Source organism: Papio anubis, chromosome 6 (genome assembly GCF_008728515.1).
Source record: "Papio anubis isolate 15944 chromosome 6, Panubis1.0, whole genome shotgun sequence".
Taxonomy (NCBI): Eukaryota; Metazoa; Chordata; class Mammalia; order Primates; family Cercopithecidae; genus Papio; species Papio anubis.
The window spans coordinates 10,068,539-10,085,659 of NC_044981.1; positions in this window are offsets into that span (position 1 = coordinate 10,068,539).

The following is a 17,121-nucleotide window of genomic DNA, read 5'->3' on the forward strand; positions in this document are numbered from 1 at the left end:
GGATCACGAGGTCAGGAGATTAAGACCATCCTAGTTAACACGGTGAAACCCCGTCTCTACTAAAAATACAAAAAAATTTAGGAAGGTGTGGCAGGTGACTGTAGTCCCAGCTACTCAGGTGGCTGAGGCAGGAGAATGGCGTGAACCTGGGAGGTGGGGCTTCCAGTGAGCCGAGATTGTGCCACTGCACTCCAGCCTGGGCAACAGAGCAAGACTCTATCTCAAAAAAAAAAAAAAAAGAAAAAAGAAAAATGAAAATCAAAATATTCTCCTTGAGACATCCCAGAAAGTTACTAAACTTCAAAGGCAAAAAAAGAATAATGTGGGGATCAAGGCAACAGATCAAGTATTTTGAGGAAGAAAAAAATGATAGTCTCAAAGTTTAGAAAAACCAATGGCAGAAGACAGAGGAGCAGTGCCTAGAAGACCCTCTAGGAAATAAAATGTGACTGAAGAAGTTTAAACCCAGACAGACTGTAATATAACAATCACTTTTTCATACACAAAAAGATTTTAAATCTCAGTAGCTTTATTAAGAAACTATCAGAAAAGTAACTTCAGACAACCAAGAAAAAAATAGAGTCACTATGGCTAAAGAACTAGCAGGAAGGATTTTAAACCATGGAGCTATGTGATCAAGACTTGAACGAATATGAGACTTGTAAATTAAAAAATAGACTTTTATAACTTTAAACTCTGACAATGTAGAAATTATATTTTTTTAATTATGTTTTCTTTTTTTTTTTTTTTTAAAGGAATGTGGTCTCACTTTGTTGCCCAGGTTAGTCTCGAAGCTCTGAGGTCAACCAATCCACTCACCTTGGCCTCCAAAAATGCCAAGTGAGGCACTTCACCTCCCAAAATGCTGGTGAGCCACTGTGTGCAGCCAGTATGATTTTTTTTTAAATTGAGATGGGAGGGAAAAAAGTAAAAGGAAACACAGGTTTGCTTATTTCTTCTTAAAAAATTGTTTTAATAGCCTGGGGTCAAATGAGGCAATTTAAACCTGACATATCAAATAGCAAAGCAATAACTGCACTTAGAGATATAAATATAATTTTTTAAAATAATATAAACAATTAAAATTGGATGATAGGAGGAAGTATGTAAGACAAACAAATTAAATTTCAATTGCTCATATTAGAGGGTTGATAGATACTCTCTTGAAGAACAGAAGATTAAGCATATTATATGTTATGGTTATTAAATAATTACTAGAACAAAAATTAAAACTTTTAAAATTATAAGAAACAAAACAGAGCACAAGATGAAATAATTAAAAAGAAAAACAGACAGCTTGGCATACTATATAAGAGAATTTTGAAATAAAACTCACTAGAAAACAATCATCTGAAATATTAAAACTCTCTAGTAAACAACTCAGTAAAGAATAAGATCAAACTTGAAATTATGGAATATTTAGAAAATGATGGCCATGAAGCATTACATTTAACCCAAGAGATACTCTCCAATCATGCTTAATGCAGAAACATTAGATGCAGTCTTATTAAAGACAGGAACAGGACACACATGTCCTCATCATCACTGTTAGTCAACATTATTCTGAAAGTACTAACCACTGCATTTATTATTTAAAGACAATATTGGCCGGGCACAGTAGCTCATCCCTGAAATCCCAGCACTTTGGGAGGCCAAGGCGGGTGGATCACGAGGTCAGGAGATTAAGACCATCCTGATTAACACGGTGAAACCACATCTCTACTAAAAAAAAAACCAAAAAATTAGCCGGGCGTAGTGGCGGGCACCTGTAGTCCCAGCTACTCTGGAGGCTGAGGCAGGAGAATGGCATGAACCCGGGAGGTGGAGCTTGCAGTGAGCTGAGATCGCGTCACTGCACTCCAGCCTGGGTGACAGAGCAAGACTCTGTCTCAAAAAAAGGCAAACAAAAAAACAAACAAACCAAAAAAAAAGGCAATATTTACCTCTAAACGCATAGGAGAAACAATTGAAAAACCACAATGACAAAAAAATTTAGGAAGGTGGCTCCAGTACAAAATCATTCTTCTTCCTATATAAAAGCAAACTACCAATAAGAATATGAACTGAAGGGGGAAGAAACATTTATTATAGCAATAAAAGAATAAAATACATAAGAACAATAGACTTTTTTCACTAATAAAAAATCAGCATAAGAAGAAAACTTTTAAATGCTATTGAGGGACATGGAAGAACATTTAAATAAAGGAGCTTCTTTTAGGATAGCAGCAGCCAACACTAAAAATATATTCATTCTTCCCGAGATAATAAAGTTAACACAATCTTCATAAAAAAATCCAGAAAATTGTATCTGTGGAAAAAAATTATAGAAAACATGTTTTAAATTTAAATAAAAAGAAAAATGGGGATTTTTGAGGCAAATTCTGAGAATGAAGAATAATAAAGGGGTGATCAAGTCTAACATAAATTTCAATAGGCTATAACAATTCAAGTGAATAAATATTGCAAATAGGATAAAAAGTTCAGAAGTAGATCAAATACACACAGGAATTTAGACATTTTAAAGTTGGCATTCCAAATTTATATGCAGATGATAAATAATTCAGAAAATAGTTTGTGAACAACCAGAAACCATGTGGAAAGAATGGAGTTGGGAAAATAGCCATCTCCCAACTTATATCAAAATAAATTCCAAAGGGACAGAGGCTTAAACCATACAATATAAAACCATCAACCTAAGAGCAAGGTTTTATAATAATGGACTAGGGAAGGTCCTTCTAAATATGACCTAAAATTCAAAAGCAATAGAACATTCATTGAAATGTATGAAAATAAAACTTTGCTGACTAGAAATAAGCCCTGTAACAAAATCAAAAGACAAATTACAAAACTGGGGGTGAGGGAGGAGTAGGGAATGCAATTAATATCACAAACACAGACCAATGGCTATAATAAATAAAGAGTTCTGACATATCAATAAAAGAAACAGAAAAACTAGGTAAAAAGATACATATTCACAAACATACATATATTGTACATATTTACATATATGTATATGAGTGTGTATGCACAAAAACACACATATACATATGGAAGATTCACAGAAAAAGGAACTAAAAATGTCTCTTAATCATATGGAAAGATGTTCAACTTCATTCATAATAAGAAATAAAAATTAGAACTTAACTAAAAGAACTTAACTTTTTTAACCTATGATTAGCAAAGATTAGCTAGACTTTGATAACACTGTGTTATTATATATACACAAACATACTTTCCTAGAAAAGTAAGTGAAAAAATTGTCCAACCACCATACTAATCACCCTGATTTGATCATTGGACATTATATGTACTACAGCATCACTATGTACCCTATAAACATGTACGGTTATTATGTGTCAACCAAAACATTAAAAATGTTTTTTAAATTTTCAAAGCATGGATTACTTATGCTATTATCTTACAGTAGTTTGGGCTACTTTTAAACTTCATAGAAATGGAATCATGCAGTTCCTACACTCTCGTGGCCAGCTTCTTTTACTCATCACTTTGACTGATTTATCCGTGTCACTTTATATAATGGGTTTTGTTCTTTTCATTCCATGATATGAATCTACCACAATTTATTCAGTCAACGGTGAGTAGACTTTTCAATTGTTTCCAATTTGAAGCTGTGAGGAATAATGCTACTATAAATATTTTTGTACAAGTCTTTTGGTGCACCACATGGTGATGGTTAAGCTAGTGATAGCTAAAGATTGTGGAGATAGCTGGATAGACTACAGATATTAAGAAGGGTGAAGGTAAATGGCCCTAAATTATATCCAAATGCTTTCATTGTTCAAATATAATAACAATACCAATAAGTCCAAAAAGTTTTACCCTCAATGGTATTTATCACTTTCAGCCTTGGTTTCATAAAACAGCACATAATTTTTTAACAAGCATAAGCTAAAAAAAAAAAAAAAAAAAAAAAAAAAAAAAATGCACCACTTACTAAGCTTCACAAATGGTTGGCTTGTTGTTTTCTACTTCTTTTAGGGTGGATTTGATCTGTATGTATTCAGTCCTGAACTTCGGCAAGATAAATGACCACACTTGCCCTTATCCACCCTCTTACAATATATGACTGACAGGGACATACCAAGATCGAGGACTAAGGATTTCTTAGGAATGTGAATTCACAGACTGGAAGGCAGAGGGCAAAAATCATCTTAAATTTTGTTTAAAATACTTTCATTTTAAAATGCTACTCTAAATTGTTTTGTTTTGTTTTGTTTGAGGCAGAGTCTCTCTTTGTCACCAGGCTGGAGTGTGGTGGCATGATCTCAGCTCACTGCAATGTCTGGCTCCCGGGTTCAAGCGATTCTCCTGCCCCAGCCTCCCAAGTAGCTGGGACTGCAGGTGCACGCCACCACGTCCAGCTATTTTTGTATTTTTAGTAGAGATGGGGTTTCACCATGTTGGCCCGGATGGTCTCAATCTCCTGACCTCGTGATCTGCTCACCTTAGCTTCCCCAAGTGCTGGGATTACAGGTGTGAGCCACCACACCCGGCCTAAACTGTATTTTTTATAATAACATAAGCTTTAAACTAAGACTGATCTGCAGAGGTGTTTGTTTACATAAAGGTGTTTGTTTCTGAAGAAGAAAACTTCGCTTCTGAAAAAGTTATCATATGACATTTCCAATGCAAATAATAGCTAGATGCAGAAAACAGCTGCAAAAAATGTCATATATTTAATTTCTTAAATAGCATTTAAAGGAATAAAAGCAAAGTATTATCACATTCTGATTTGAGAAAAGTAATTGCATGGGTATCAATGCTGGAGAGTAGCAGTACCCCATTAGTGCCTGTAACTTTTATTTCTTGATTCTGCTGTAGGAATGTATTCTGTAGGTAAGCTAGACACCAGAAAGGTTTGTGATACTGTGGAAAGTGGGAACTATTGGGAAAATAAATAGTCAAAGTGCTTAGAAACTGCTGCTGGGACAACAAAAATGCACAGGAGTTTCCAGAGATCAGAGAAAGCCAGAGGGTATTTGGATGGAAAATGCCCCAACATGATGTAGGTAGAAGTGTTTAAATTTAAGGTAAAGAATTGAGGTAAGTAAAGGCTGGGCACGGTGGTTGACGCCTGTAATCCCAGCACTTTGGGAGGCCAAGGCGGGCGGAGACAAGGTCGATAGATCGAGACCATCCTGGCTTACATGGTGAAACCGCATTTCTACTAAAAAATACAAAACTTAGCCAGGCGTGGTGCCATGTACCTGTAGTCCCAGCTACTTGGAAGGCTGACACAGGAGACTCACTTGAACCTGAGAGGCAGAGGTTGCAGTGAGCTAAGATTGTGCCACAGCACCATAGCCTGGCAACAGAGTGAGACTCCATTTCAAAAAAAAAAACAAAATTAGGTAAGTAAGAAAGTAAGTTTCTTATTAAGTTCAAGTATCAAACCAGGATTGGCTTAAGTTAAGGTTTCCTGAGAAAGACACCAAGTCGTGTTTTTTGTTTTTTTTTTAATTTCCCTGTAAATGTGTCATTTCAGATCGCATTTGGTGATACTGGTCATTTAGCTATCAGGGAGAAACTCATTGTGTAGTGGAAAGAATAAGAAAGAACTGTCAAACTTCACTAAAAAACAATTTTAGGGGGTTCCAAGATGGCTGAATGGGAACAGCTCCAGTCTACAGCTCCCAGCATGAGCAACAGAGAAGACGGGTGATTTCTGCACTTCCAACTGAGGTACCCGGTTCATCTCACTGGGGCTTGTCTGACAGTGGGTGCAGGACAGTGGGTGCAGCCCACCGAGCACAAGCCAAAGCAGGGAGAGGTATCACCTCACCTGGGAAGCTCAAGGGGTCAGGGAATTCCCTTTCCTAGCCAACGGAAGCTGTCACAGATGGCACCTGGAAAATCAGGTAACTCCCACCCTAATACTGAGCTTTTCCAACAGTCTTAGTAAATGGCACACCAGGAGATTACATCCCGTGCCTGGCTCGAAGGGTCCCACACCCACGGAGCCTCCTCATTGGTAGCACAGCAGTCTGAGATCGAACTGCAAGGTGGGAGCGAGGCAGGAGGAGAGGAGCCCGCCATTGCTGAGGCTTGAGTAGGTAAACAAAGAGGCCCAGAAGGTCGAATGGGGTGGAGCCCACCACAGCTCAAGGAGGCCTGCCTGCCTCTGTAGACTCCACCTCTGGGGGCAGGGCATAGCCGAACAAAAGGCAGCAGAAACCTCTGCAGACTTAAATGTCCCTGTTAAACAGCTTTGAAGAGAGTAGTGGTTCTCCCAGCATGGAGTTTGAGATATGAGGAGAGACAGACTGCCTCCTCAAGTGGATCCCTGACCCCCGAGTAGCCTAACTGGGAGGCATCCCCCAGTAGGGGCAAACTGACACCTCACATGGCCGGGTACCCCTCTGAGACAAAGCTTCCAGAAGAACGATCAGGCAGCAACACTTGCTGTTCAGCAATACTTGCTGTTCTGCAGCCTCTGCTGCTGATACCCAGGTAAACAGGGTCTGGAGTGAACCTCCAGCAAACTCCAACAGACCTGCAGCTGAGGGTCCTGACTGTTAGAAGGAAAACTAACAAACAGAAATGACATCCACACCAAAACCCCATTTGTATGTCACCATCATCAAAGACCAAAACCTCAAAGATGGGGAAAAAACAGCAGAAAAGCTGAAAATCAGAACACCTCTTCCCCTCCAAAGGAACGCAGCTCCTCACCAGCAATGGAAGAAAGCTGGATGGAAAATGACTTTGATGAGTTGAGAGAAGGCGGCTTCAGATGATCAAACTTCTTTGAGCTAAAGGAGGAAGTTCGAACCTATCACAAAGAAGCTAAAAACCTTGAAAAAAGATTAGACAAATAGCTAACTAGAGTAACCATTGTAGAGAAGTCCTTAAATGACCTGATGGAGCTGAAAACCATGGCACGAGAACTACATGACGAATGCACAAGCTTCAGTAGCCGATTCAATCAACTGGAAGAAGGGGTATCAGTGATTGAAGATCAAATGAATGAAACGAAGCAAGAAGAGAAGTTCAGAGAAAAAAAGAGTAAAAAGAAATGAACAAAGCCTCCAAGAAATATGGGACTATGTGAAAAGACCAAATCTACATCTGATTGGTGTACCTGAAAGTGACAGGGAGAATGGAACCAAGTTGGAAAACACTCTGCAGAATATTATCCAGGAGAACTTCCCCAACCTAGCAAGGCAGGCCAACATTCAAATTCAGGAAAAACAGAGAATGCCACAAAGATACTCCTTGAGAAGAGCAACTCCAAGACACATAATTGTCAGATTCACCAAAGTTGAAGTGAAGGAAAAAATGTTAAGTGCAGCCAGAGAGAAAGGCTGGGTTATCCACAAGGGGAAGCAGATCAGACTAACAGCAGAACTCTTGGCAGAAACTCTACAAGCCAGAAGAGAGTGGGGGCCAATATTCAACATTCTCAAATAAAAGAATTTTCAACCCAAAATTTCATTACCAGCCAAACTAAGCTTCATAAGTGAAGGAGAAATAAAATCCTCTACAGACAAGCAAATGCTGAGAGATTTTGTCACCCCCAAGCCTGCCCTACAAGAGTTCCTGAAGGAAGCACTAAACATGGAAAGGAACAACCAGTACCAACCACTGCAAAAACATGCCAAATTGTAAAGACCATCGATGGCATCAACTAACGAGCAAAATAACCAGCTAACATCATAATGACAGGTTCAAATTCACACATAACAATATTAACCTTAAATGTAGATGGGCTACATGCTCCATTTAAAAGACACAGACTGACAAATTGGATAAAGAGTCAAGACCCATCACTGGGCTGTATTCAGGAGACCCATCTCACTTGCAGAGACACACATAGGCTCAAAATAAAGGGATGGAGGAAGATCTACCAAGCAAATGGAAAACATAAAAAGGCAGGGGTTGCAATCCTGATCTCTGATAAAACAGACTTTAAACCAACAAAGATCAAAAGAGACAAAGAAGGCCATTACACAATAGTAAAGGGATCAATTCAACAAGAAGAGCTAACTATCCTAAATATATATGCACCCAATACAGGAGCACCCAGATTCATAAATCAAGTCCTTAGATACTTGAAAAGAGACTTAGACTCCCACACAATAATAATGGGAGACTGTAACACCCCACTGTCAACATTAGACAGATCAATGAGACAGAAAGTTAACAAGGATATCCAGGAATTGAACTCAGCTCTGCATCAAGTGGACCTAATAGACATCTACAAAACTCTCTACCCCAAGTAAACAGAATATACATTCTTCTCAGCATCACATCACACTTATTCCAAAATTGACCACATAGTTGGAAGTAAAGCACTCCTCAGCAAATGTAAAAGAACAGTAATTATAACAAACTGTCTCTCAGACCACAGTGCAATCAAACTAGAACTCAGGATTAAGAAACTCACTCAAAACCACTCAACAACATGGAAACTGAACAACCTGTTCCTGAATGACTACTGGGTACATAACGAAATGGAGGCAGAAATAAAGATGTTCTTTGAAACCAATGAGAACAAAGACACAACATACCAGAATCTCTGGGACACATTTAAAGCAGTGTGTAGAGGGAAATTTATAGCACTAAATGCCCACAAGAGAAAGCAGGAAAGATCTAAAATTGACACCCTAACATCACAATTAAAAGAACTAGAGAAGCAAGAGCAAACACATTCAAAAACTGGCAGAAGGCAAGAAATAACTAAAATCAGAGCAGAACTGAAGGAGATAGAGACATAAAAAACCCTCCAAAAAATCAATGAATCCAGGAGCTGGTTTTTTGAAAAGATCAACAAAATTGATAGACCACTAGCAAGACTAATAAAGAAGAAAAGAGAGAAGAATCAAATAGATGCAATAAAAAATGATAAAGGGGATATCACCATCGATCCCACAGAAATACAAACTACCATCAGAGAATACTATAAACACCTCTACACAAATAAACTAGAAAATCTAGAAGAAATGGATAAATTCCTGGACACATATACCCTCCCAAGACCAAACCAGGAAGAAGTTGAATCCCTGAATAAACCAATAACAGGCTCTGAAATTGGGGCAATAATTAATAGCCTACCAACCAAAAAAATTCCAGGACCAGACAGATTCACATCCAAATTCTACCAGAGGAACAAGGAGGAGCTGGTACCACTCCTTCTGAAACTATTCCAATCAACATAAAAAGAGAGAATTCTCTCTAACTCATTTTATGAGGTCAACATCATCCTGATACCAAAACCTGGCAGAGACACACACACAAAAAAAGAGAATTTTAGATCAATATCCCTGATGAACATTGATGCAAAAATCCTCAATAGAATACTGGCAAACCTAATTCAGTGGCACATCAAAAAGCTTATCCGCCACGATCAACTGGGCTTCATCCCTGGGATGCAAGGCTGCTTCAACATATGCAAATCAGTAAACATAATCCATCATATAAACAGAACCAAAGACAAAAACCACATGATTATCTCAATAGATGCAGAAAAAGCCTTTGACAAAATTCAGCAGTCCTTCATGCTAAAAACGCTCAATAAATTAGGTATTGATGGGACGTATCTCAAAATAATAAGAGCTATTTATGACAAGCCCACAGCCAACATCATACTGAATGGGCAAAAACTGGAAACATTCCCTTTGAAAACGGGCACAAAACAGGGATGCCCTCTCTCACCACTCCTATTCAACATAGTGTTGGAAGTACTGGCCATGGCAATCAGGCAGGAGAAAGAAATAAAAGGTATTCAATTAGGAAAAGAGGAAGTCAAATTGTCCCTGTTTGCAGATGGCATGATTGTATATCTAGAAAACCCCAACTCGTCTCAGCCCAAAATCTCCTTCAGCTGATAAGCAACTTCAGCAAAGTCTCAGAATACAAAATCAATGTGCAAAAATCACAAGTATTCTTATACACCAATAACAGACAAACAGAGAGCCAAATCATGAGTGAACTCCCATTCACAATTGCTTCAAAGAGAATAAAATACCTAAGTAGGAATCCAACTTACAAGGCACGTGAAGGACCTCTTCAAGGAGAACTACAAATCACTGTTCAATGAAATAAAAGACGACACAAACAAATGGAAGAACATTCCATGCTCATGGATAGGAAGAATCAGTACGGTGAAAATGACCATACTGCCCAAGGTAATTTATAGATTCAATGCCATCCCCATCAAGCTACCAATGAATTTCTTCACAGAATTGGAAAAAACTACTTTAAAGTTCACATGGAACCAAAAAAGAGCCCACATTGCAAAGACAATCCTAAGCGAAAAGAACAAAGCTGGAGGCATCACGCTACCTGACTTCAAACTATACTACAAGGCTACAGTAACTAAAATAGCATGGTACTGGTACCAAAACAGAGATCTAGACCAATGGAACAGAACAGAGCCCTCAGAAATAATATCACACATCTACAACCATCTGATCTTTGACAAAATTGACAAAAACAAGAAATGGGGAAAGGATTCCCTGTTTAATAAATAGTGCTGGGAAAACTGGCTAGCCATATGTAGAAAGATGAAACTGGATCCCTTCCTTACACCTTATACAAAAATTAATTCAAGATAGATTAAAGACTTAAATGTCAGACCTAAAACCATACAGGCCCTAGAAGAAAGCCTAGGCAATACCATTCAGGCCATACGCATGGGCAAGGACTTCATGTCTAAAACACCAAAAGCAATGGCAACAAAAGCCAAAATTGACAAATGGGATCTAATTAAACTAAAGAGCTTCTGCACATCAAAAGAAACTACCATTAGAGTCAACAGGCAACCTACAGAAAGAGAAAAAAGTTTTGCAATCTACTCATCTGACAAAGGGCTAATATCCAGAATCTACAGAGAACTCAAACAAATTTATAAGAAAAAAACAAACACCCCCAACCAAAAGTGGCCAAGGATATGAACAGACACTTCTCAAAAGAAGACATTTATGCAGGCAACAGACACATGAAAAAATGCTCATCATCACTGGCCATCAGAGAAATGCAAATCAAAACCACAATGAGATACCATCTCACACCAGTTAGAATGGCAATCATTAAAATGTCAGGAAATAACAGGTGCTGGAGAGGATATGGAGAAATAGGAATACTTTTACACTGTTGGTGGGACTATAAACTAGTTCAACCATTGTGGAAGACAGTGTGGCGATTCCTCAAGGATCTAGAACTAGAAATACCATTTGACCCAGCCATCCCATTACTGGGTATATACCCAAAGGATTATAAATCATGCTGCTATAAAAACACATGCACACGTATGTTTATTGCAGCACTGTTCACAATAGCAAAGACTTGGAACCAACCCAAATGTCCACCAATGATTGACTGGATTAAGAAAATGTGGCACATATACACCATGGAATACTATGCAGCCATAAAAAAGAATGAGTTCATGTCTTTGGAGGGACACGGATGAAGCCAGAAACCATCATTCTCAGCAAACTATCGCAAGGACAAAAAGCCAAATCCCGCATGTTCTCACTCATAGGTGGGAATTGAACAATGGGAACACTTGGACACAGGTAGGGGAACATCACACACCAGGGCCTGTTGTGGGGTGGGGGGAGTGGGGAGGGATAGCATTAGGAGATGTACCTAATGTAAATGACGAGTTAATGGGGGCAGCACACCAACATGGCACATGTATACACATGTAACAAACCTGCACGTTGTGCACATGTGCCCTAGAACTTAAAGTATAATTTTTAAAAAACAAACTTTATAGCTGAGGGAAGGTGATTAAATGCTTCTGAGCCTCAGTTTTCTTATCTGTAAAATGAGAATAAAAAGAAACGGAAGGGGCTAGGCCCAGTGGCTCACACCTGCCATCCCAGCACTTTGAGTGGCTGAGGTGAGAGGATCACTTGAGGCCAGTAGTTCAAGACCAGCCTGGGCAACATAGTGGGACGCTGTCCCTACTCAAATAAATAAATGAAGTTGTTTTGAAGATTTTAAAACTCAATATATAAAAGTCACAGTAAGTTTTGTTTTTGTTTTTTTGTGTTTTTTTTTTTTTTTTGAGATGGAGTCTCGCTCTGTCACCTAGGCTGGAACGCAGTGGCACAATCTCAGATCACTGCAATTTCCACCTCCTGGGTTCAAACAATTCTCCTGCCTCAGCCTCCCGAGTAGCTGGGATTACAGCCCTGTGCCACCATGCCCGGCTAATTTTTTGTATTTTTAGTAGAGATGGGGTTTCACTATGTTGGTCAGGATGGGTTTGATCTCCCAACTTCATGATCTGCCCGCCTTGGCCTCCCAAAGTGCTGGGATTACAGGCGTGAGCCACCGCGCCTGGCCTCCTTCTTTTATTTTATAAAGTTATCTTATTAACCTCTAAAACATAGAACAAGAAAGAAGGCACTTTCAGGGCTCTGCTTTCTGTCTTTCTCTCCTTTCCTGCTCTGTCCCTCTTCCCTGGTAAGTCAGTCCAAGTGTCCAGGTGCCTAGTGCTATCACATGACAGCTGCCTTAATTATAACTTTGGTTTCTTTGAGTGTGAAACAAATACCGTGAAAGCTGGCTCTGAAACAAAACTTTAAAAATGACAGTGGGAGCAAAAATTATTCTAGCACTTCCTGGTGAATACACACTGTTTAGAAAGGGGTTACTCTTGAAGAAACAATAGTGTGTGGCTATACCAGGTACTCAGCATCGAAGGGAAAGATCAAATTATGTAAAAACATACAAAATAATTCTCCTTAAATGAGAAAAGTTTGTGTGTGTGTGTGTTTCACCTATGAAGTCAGTGAGTTTAAAAATTAAGACCTACTTCTTAGATAATAAAGTTTAGCCTTTAAAAATGGCCTCCTCCTACCTGAATGAACTATAGTATACAATCAAATTTTTCTGACCTTAAACATATGGAAATGATACAGTTTCTAACCAATCCTTATTTAAATGGATTTTTCTTTTCCCTAAGCATGATGTCAGTCAAATGAAAGAAGAAAATCTCTGTCTACCTGTTACCACCCAAACTTAGTAAGGTGGTCCTGAATTTGAGTCACAATGCTTTAGACTTTTCTTGACATCTAATTTGTATTGTACCAAATAAATTAAGTCTAAGTGCATTAAGATATCACCCAACTATTTAAATTGGCTCATTTACAAAGGGATTCTTTTTGATTCCAAACCAAATTTATCAAATTCTCCCCGGTATCTGTACCTTATCATAGTTTCTCTATTTCTCCTGTTGGGGCCACCAGCCTCTCGGTTACCTAGGATCCCCTTGATTCTTACCTTTTTCTTCCATTATAGGAGCAATGAGCTACCAAGTCAAACCAGCTGTGCCAATGAAAGAGGTCTACGTCCAACTGCACCTCTTTCTTCTCACTACCACAGAAATACATTAGACTTGCATCACCTTCTGGCTTGTACCATTTAAAATAGTTTTTTCACTAGGAATTCTGCCTCAAGTCTTTTGCCAACTCCAGTTCATCCCGTCATCTCTAGATTACTACCCCTAAAGCATAATACTGAATTAATGGCTCCCTTACATTCATTCACTCAAAACACTTTCATGACACCAACCAGACTCCTCAAGACACTTTAATGGCACCTAAATAAGTATTTAAGGTCCACAATTAGCCAACTAAATTCTACATTTTCAGACTTTTCTCCATACCACGCTGCCCTTTTCTTAACCCAGTGTTGAGTCAAACTAATTGTCCCACATGAGGAACCTACGTGGTACCTTCCCTCCTTCTTCTTCTCTTGCTGCTTCTCTCATTTCCTCCTTTCTTTCCACCTTTCCTCGCCAGTTGAAATCCTCATTATGCTTCAAAATTAATATTGTGAAGGATTGCCTGTTCCCTGGAGTTAGAAATAACTTTGCCTTCCTTTGAGCTTTCATAGCATGCTGAATTTCTCTTTTCAGACTCACTCATTCATTACAGTTATTTATGTACATATCTTTATTTTCCTATTATACATAGGTATGCACCTCAGAGTCAAGATATGCCCACCAGGAAATAATTTTCCATGAGTTTTATGCTTCTGCACGTCTTCCAAGCAGAGGTTCTGGCTGCATTGGTTTCAGACTATCTTTTCAAGGATGTTTACAGAGCAAACAGTCTTGGAAGATAGAGGTAGTGTCTCACTTCAGAGCAAAGGCAGGTCTGCTTATGGTTCACAGCAATAAGGGCATAGGTCAGGCATGCTTACTGATTCTAATAAAAAAGCTAGTCTGTCTAAGCTCAGAGTTCCTTCCCCAAAACACACCCTACTCCATGTACAAATACCATCTAGCCCTCTTCACATCACACTTTGAGAAATGGCACTCAGGAAATCAGCACAAATGCAGATACTCTGGGTTTTGCTTCTATGCATAACAAAGTCTTTTGTCTCTGATCCAGGAGTCTCATGTCTTCTGCCAGCACTCCTGAAACTATGATAGGGAGACTCTAAAGAGGCCCCATGATTCCCACCTCCTGATATTCACACCCTGGGTGACTCACCTCCTGTTGAGTCTGAAGAGGACCTGTGACTTGTTTCTATCAGACAGCATATAGCAAAGGTTGTAGGATGTATGTGACTACGTGTACATGATTACGTTACAGACAGTTGTAACATCTATCATGCGAGGAGACTCTTTTTCCCCTTACTGGCCTTAAGGAAGCAAGTGGCTATGTTGGGAAGGCCAAGGTGGTAAGGACCTGAAAGCAGTTTTTAGCCAAGAGCTATCAAGAAACTGAAGCTCCAGTACAAAGCCTACAAAAAACCTAAATTCTTCCAGCAAGTATGTGCCCTTGGAAGCAGATCCTTTTCTAGTCAAGCCATAAATGAGAACACAATCCTGGCTAACATCTTGATTGCAGCCTTATCGAGGACCCAGCTAAGCCATGCTTGAATTCCTGACTTACAGAAACTATGAAATAATCTATGGGTATTAATGAAGCTGTTAAATTTTTTATAATATAGTTACTAAACAATATATAATTAATACAGAGGCAAACTTGGTAATTTTTTTGCAAGTAGGGTGAAATCTCAGACCCTTCATAGTTCTTAGCAGTTTTGGCAGCAAGGATGGGATGCTGACAGAGACATGGCTTTCAGGAAGGAGAAAGATAAGGGTCTTGTAGACTAATTAATGGACTTTGAGGGAAATCCATGGGAATTATCAGTAAACATGTTGACCACATTATACGGTTAACTGGGCAATAAGTGGTTCTCCATTTTATTGCCTGTTAATGAGGAGGAATTTTCCTTAATTCCCCAACTTACTGGGCTCAGGTCAAGTCCCAAGAAGCAGACTCGGACTGCTAGCTGGGCGGTACCCTGGTTGTTTCTAACTCTCCTCCAAGAAGGGGAACTTTCTCACCAATCCAGCAGCCAGCCTCAGGTATATCCCATGGTAACAACTTATGGTAGATTCATCCTGGAGGAGGCAGAAGGTGCTGTCTTCTTTCAGACAACGGTTACAGAGACATCCATTTATAGTGTGTATACCAGGTGGGAAATTTTCAACAATCATGGGCAGACACTAATAGCATTGTGATTATACCTGAAAAACACCAGCTATCTCTTTGGGGAAGATGTTACTCTTAACTCCATTGCCTGAAGCAAAACTGTTGTTCAATGGAACTCCTGAACCTGGGCCTGGGCCTGGTTCACACATAGTTGGGCTAAATTGAAACCAATAGTGTCTGTTGGGTGGCTGCAACTGTCTAGCCTTATTGACAGCCATGCACAACCAAAAACGCAGATGTCTGCTCAAATCAGTGAGTAGAACTCAAGTCCATTCTCACTGTTCTGCCCACGATTCCCCTCAACAAACTGTGTTAAATTTTGACTGGCTTTTGGACCAAGACCAATGGTCTAATTGTTTGGTCTGCTACTTGGAAAACTGTAGGCTGGCAGATTAAAGATACCCTCATTTTGCTTCATGAAATGAAAAAAAAAAAAAAAAAAAAATCATGGCTGCTAATTAAATCTTCTGGGTTACTCACACAGGAGTCCAGGGTAAAGGCCCATTCTCTGATGGAACTAGCTGGAATCAAATTGCTGATTGAGTCTGTACCATCCAGACTGCCACTGGTGCTGTCTGGATCTGTCCTTATACTGAATACGGCAACACACGCACCATCATAGACTAAGTAAAAAGTAAAGGACCATATGTTTTTTGATGCTGAGTTATCATGACAAGCCAGTCTTCTGACTCTTGCCAAGTCAACCCATTTATTTTACAGTGAGTGAGGCAACGTAACACAGGGTACGGCTCCCATCCACTCCTGGAAAATGGAGCATATCAGACTTTTAACCCCTTCTCGGAGCTATCAGTGGTACCTCACTGCTACTGACATTTTGGGGGGATTGTGGTGTTACTTTTCCAGTATGATCAGCAGAATCTAGCCACAATATTGTGGCTCTTGAAACTAAAAGGAGTCACAGTGTTTTTGGTTCTCTGGAGCATTTGCATTCTAATATGCCTTTTTTACCAAAGCCATTCAACAAGCTAATAGTCAAGATAGTCTTGAAAATAATGGAGCAACCATCCAGCAATTAGTTGAACTTAACAGCTGAGTATCATCAAAGAAAGAGGCTCTCAAAAATAGGCCAACACCACTGTCAGCCCAGGGTAACTGTGGGCATACCTGAGGCTGTATTCACTAAGGATCAATGTCAGAGGGGTTATACTGCAGGAAGAAACAGACACCACAAAAAATAATCCAGCCAATCCGTTAAACAGTAAACAAGAAAATAAAAATAACAAGCGCAGGGGGAGAGAGGGAAGGATAGAGCACCAGCATCCACAGTTGCTACATTATCGAAAGTTCTTGGTATCCAACAAAAAAATTACAAGATATGCAAAGAAAGAGGAAGGCAGTACACCAGGAAAGAAGCAGACAACAGAAGTTGCTTGTAAGAGAAACTAGATATTGGATCTAACAGAAAAAGCATTCAAGGTAGCCATTATAAATATACTCAAAAACCTAAAGGAAACCATAATTAAAGACATAAAAGAATGATTACAATGGGCATTTATGGACAATGTCATATGAAATAGAGAATACCAGTAAAGAGGTAGAAATTTTATATATATATATATATATTTTAAAAGCCAAATGGAAATTCTGAAGTTGAAAATACAATAACTAAGATTTAAAA